The 5,235-nt window shown below is 41.5% G+C and overlaps 1 pseudogene; it reads left to right on the top strand.

Annotated features, from left to right (window-relative positions):
• The first annotated feature begins 1,092 nt into the window (after positions 1 to 1,092).
• Positions 1,093 to 4,847, top strand: LOC124648608 (annotated as a pseudogene).
• The last annotated feature ends 388 nt before the right edge of the window (positions 4,848 to 5,235 follow it).

Consider the following 5,235-nt stretch of genomic DNA (forward strand, 5'->3'; position numbering starts at 1 on the left):
TTGCTTCTTGAGGTGGAGAGAGATAGGTGAACTGACTCAACATAAAAAGTAAAAGAAAGGTCCTTCAAAGAGGAAAAGCATCGATTGCTATATTTGTGCTAGAGCTTTGGTTTTTGAAAACATAAAGAGAGCATAAAAGTAAAGTTTTGAGAGGTGTTTGTTGTTGTCAACGAATGGTAGTGGGCACTCTAACTACCTCATCAACCGGACTTTCAAGAGCGGCTCCCATGAAGGACGTTATCTCTACCGAGCAAGGTAGATCATCCCTCTTCTCTTTTGTTTACACATGTACTTTAGTTTAGTTTTTCTTTATTTATGGATGACACTCCTCCCAACCTTTTGCTTACACAAGCCATGGCTAACCGAATCCTCGGGTGCCTTCCAACAATCACATACCATGAAGGAGTGTCTATTTGCAAAATTAAGTTGCTTACTCGATGAATCGAGCAAAACATGTGAAGAGAATTATTAATGCAAGTTAATTAATCGAGGCTGGGAACCCCATTGCCAGCTCTTTTTGCAAAATTATTGGATAAGCGGATGTGCCACTAGTCCATTGTGAAAGTCCGTCGAAGTAAATGACAAGATCGAAAGATAAAACACCACATACTTCCTCATGAGCTATAAAACATTGACACAAATCAGAGGTGATAAATTTTGAATTATTTAAAGGTAGCACTCAAGCAATTTACTTTGGAATGGCGGAGAAATACCATGTAGTAGGTAGGTATGGTGGACACAAATGGCATAGTAGTTGGCTCAAGGATTTTGGATGCATGAGAAGTATTCCCTCTCGATACAAGGCTTATGCTAGCAAGGTTATTTGAAACAAACACAAGGATGAACCGGTGCAGCAAAACTCACATAAAAGACATTTCTTCTATAAATGTTGCAAGACTACCCAGCCATCCAGGGGGTCTGAGAGGGGCAAATGCATCTGGTTCGTCCGTTCTACCATGCACAGTAAAACCTTAGTCCCACTTTTCACCACAGCCGTTGGATGCGTCAAAAATTTCCTCACCTGTTGGTTTTCTTAGACAGTCCATGACACGTGGGACCAGCTACTTGCGGGACCGGTAGGTTGAGACAGCCATGGACTCTCGTTCGTGTGCACTTCCTATGCGCGTGAGGTCACAGGGTGAAAACCCTAGATCGGCCACCACTCCCCAATCGCAGGCCTCTGCTCCTCCTGACCTCCTCCAATCCCCACCTGCTCCTCTCCTCTCCTCCCCTAATCCCGCTTCTCTCCTCCCCCAATCCCGCTTCTGCTCGTCCAATCCATACACGGGAGCAGCGCTCGAGTGACGAAGGCGGCTGGACGTGGGAGCCGGCAGCGGCAGGGCCCGCGCGCCTAGCGACGGACGTGGGAGCCGGCGGCGGCAGGGCCCGCGCGCCTAGCGACGGCGGCGGCTGGACGTGGCGGTGGCAGGCAGCGCGCGTGCAGGCGGCGGTGCGTCCACTGCCGGCGGAGCTCAAGATCTCCGGCCGCTGGACAAGGAGGGAAGGAGCATCGCCGCCTCGGGCTGCTCGTCGACTCCTCGTATCGCCTGCTTGTCCACCACGCCCCTTGGAGTCGCGAATCAACAGCCCTCCTCTGCTCTATCCGTGCTCCTGGAGAGGCTGAGGTGAGCCTGGTTATCCCCTCCTCTTCTCTCATCCTCAACAGATTATGTATGCGTGAGAATCAATTAGCAGTGTAGATCTCTATTTATAATTAGCTGTTGATTTGCAATTATGTTGTGATATCTTAGTTATGTTGATTGAATAATTACAATCCTATTCCTGTGAAGATGCATCTATTTTCTTGTAGAATTTTACTGGATTTCTGTTTATCGTACTTAAATCAATTTATTTATTAGATCAAATCTAAATGAATTGTTCCAACTATACACATATATTGTTCCTCTGTTGTATGAATCATTGTTTTCCCTTTCATGGTAGACAAAACCTATTAGCTTGCAGACCATGTGAGTTTCTTTAGTCACATTTTGCTCTGCCATTTGCATGGGCATGATTGCCAATTGTTTGAGTTCTGAACTTTTTAGGAACATATACTATGGTACTTACAAAGGAGTATTTGGTTCTTGCAGAATAGATATAAGATGTCTGCGTTACTTCTTGGCCCTTCCAAGAACCTTCATGTTTCAAAGTATAAAACGGTATTCAAGCAATTCCCGATGTCGCTACAGAAGCAATCATGGTCTGATATGGAGAAAGACAGTCTTGCTAAAGGAATAAAGCAACAGTATCAGGAAACATTGATTAAGGACTCGATGAAGAATGCAAGGTTTGTCGAATTTTGATTTTTAAATCGCGACTTAGTACTGCATTAAACATCCTATTACCATAGTTTCTCAATTGTTCGTTGCATGCAATTGAAGAGTGCCTCTTTTAAGCTGAACACTCAGCAAAACTGAAACAATACATTGTCATGCTTTTATGTAAGTTTTTCTTAGTTATCCTGTTTCTCCATGATGCAGTCTGTTAGTTCGTTGTTTGTTAGTATTTTCTATTACTTTTGATAGGATTTTATAAGTTACGAATTTGATAGGATTCTGACTGAACTATCTGTAAATTATGAATTGTATAGGCCTATGACTGAACTATCAATAAATTATGTTAGTAGCTTTTGGCATCTAAATATTTGTGCCATTCGGTATTTATTTTCCAAAAAATGGATATGTAAGTTGGGCGCTAAATTATGAGATTAATTGTAATGTTACTTGTCTTCTGCTACACAATTTGATCATGAAATCATTGTTCTGTTCTTAAAACTTTGTTACTCTTCAGTTCGACTGGTGACTTCTGTGCTGTAAATATGGCGTATGCACTGACAAACACAATTGGTAATTTTGAGGTGACTCCTGAAATTCTCCGGACAGTCTTGCCATTAGTAAATTGGGACTACATTGCTGCTATGTATCTGCCTGGTCGATCTGGCGCTGAATGTGAATCAAGGTACTTTCCCTCTGAAAATATATAATTTTTTCTAGCGGGCATTACAATTCCCATTCCATTAAGTACTACTATTATCTACCATCTGTCCTGATATTGTTATGTTTTCTGTTACATGCTTTGTATCCGTGTTTTCAATTGGTCACCCCTAATACAAAAACTGTAATTTTATTCATCCAGGTGGCTAAACCTTGATGATCCACTGATTAATCACACTGCCTGGACTGCATGTGAGGAGAAAAGACTTATACTAACTGTCCAAGAAAAAGGAATGCATAACTGGATTAACATTGCCGTTGCATTGGGTACGCGAGAGAACTCCTTTCCAATGCCTTGCTCGTTATCAACGAAGTCTTAATCCCCACATATTGAAGAGGGTCTGGACAAAAGAGGAAGATCTTCAGCTTCTAGCTGCTGTCCAAACTTTTGGTTGTAACTGGCAACTTGTATCAGCCAGTCTGGATGGTCGCATTGGAAATCAATGCTCGAACAGATAATATTCTTGGATTTATCTTTCAGAATGCCTATTGTCAAACCTATGCGATTGCACTTTCTGTTATGTCACATTTGTCACTTTATTATGGTTAACCCTATTGTCAAACCTATGCGATTGCGCTTTCTGTTATGGCACATTTGTCGCTCTTTTTCATGGTTACCTTTTCTAATGGTAGATAATCTTCTTCCGTACTAATTTTACGTGGATAATCCTTTTACTTTTGTTGGTTGGGATATATTTGAAATACCCTTGCATCGAACTTCCCTAGGTGGAGGAAAACATTATTGCTCGAAAGGACAAGGGTGGGGAGATGGTCCGAGGACGAGGATAAGCGCCTCATTGTATCCGTCAAGCTTTTTAAGTCCGGCGAGCTGGAATAAGATTGCTCAGTTCATTCCTGGCCGCACACAAAGTCAATGCAGCGAAAGGTAACATAGTAGTTTTACCATGTGAGTTCAATCTTTATGGTTTGATGGTGATTCCATTTTCTTTCTCATTAAGCAGGTGGCGTAATGTTCTTGATCCGAGATATAGACCATGGGGAATGGCGACACGAAGAGGATTCCAAGTTATTGGCTTCCGTCCATGAGATTGGCGCCTGCTGGTCAAAAATTGCCGGCGCCATGATTCCTCACCGCACTGATAATATGTGCATGAGGTAAAGCTATTTTTTCAGAGTTACATGAGTTTATTCTGATGTGTTGCTGAAAATATCAAATCGATGATCGCTTCATGATGTGGACATACTTCATTGCTAATAGTTATCCTGCCTGTAATTGCAGGAGGTGGAAAAGACTGTGTCAAGAGGAATTACCTTTAGTTGTAGCAGCCAATCAAGTAAAGAAATCTATTTTCCAAACCAACTTTGTTGATAGAGAAACCGGGCGACCTTCAATTGGTCCAGGTGATTTCCCATCACTTGTGTACTCCAAAGTTGAAAGAAGTGATGAGAACACTGCAAGGTACAGTTAATGTATTGCAATTTTTTTTGAATAATAAAATATTTTATCTTTTGCTATGTTCTCTTCCTCATCAATTGCAATGTTTCAGTGATCAAGTCAAGAAGTCTCGAAAAGGGTCTAGAAGATCAAGCGAGGATGACCTGCCAGCTAATGACCCCTCGAAGTGTTCTGCTGATGTTGCTTGCTTGTAAAAACCAAAAAGAGAAAATCAAGGAAAAAATCATCCGGGTATAGCATATGACGTTACATGTTTGCATATGCTAGATTATTGAATTTCATTCCCTTATGCCTGCTCAGTGCTCACAAGTTTGTTTCGTTCTTGTTTTTACAGAAGTGGATCTGAAAGGCAAACTGGAGAGCAAGATATAACATTGTTTGATGGTGTCAACATAGGTTGTCTGATATTGTGTGGAACTGGAGCTCTTGTTATCTGAGATTCTCTCTCGAACTGATTTGGGTATTGGCATGGAAATCACTTCTCCATGTTTAGGTTCTCATGGTCAATTTTTCATGCACACTTATTTCTGAAACTCGCTAATTAACACGCCATGTTGGGGCTGAGCTTTTGTGATGAGTGGCAAATTTCATAAGGGGTCCAAATAGTTATTCTTCAGTTTTAGAAGTTTTAGATTGTTTTATTCTTAGGATTTCTCTCTGAACTTTTCCTCTTTGTAAAGATTCTGATCTGGGGCTTGATGCAGGTGGTTCAGATGATTAATGGGTTTTTCTTTGTATGCATAGAAGGAAAAGGATATAGGACATGCTCTGGCCTTATACAAATAGAATCTCTGGTATCCAACCAAGGTATTTTACCTGTCCCGT

Source organism: Lolium rigidum, chromosome 4 (genome assembly GCF_022539505.1).
Source record: "Lolium rigidum isolate FL_2022 chromosome 4, APGP_CSIRO_Lrig_0.1, whole genome shotgun sequence".
Taxonomy (NCBI): domain Eukaryota; kingdom Viridiplantae; phylum Streptophyta; class Magnoliopsida; order Poales; family Poaceae; genus Lolium; species Lolium rigidum.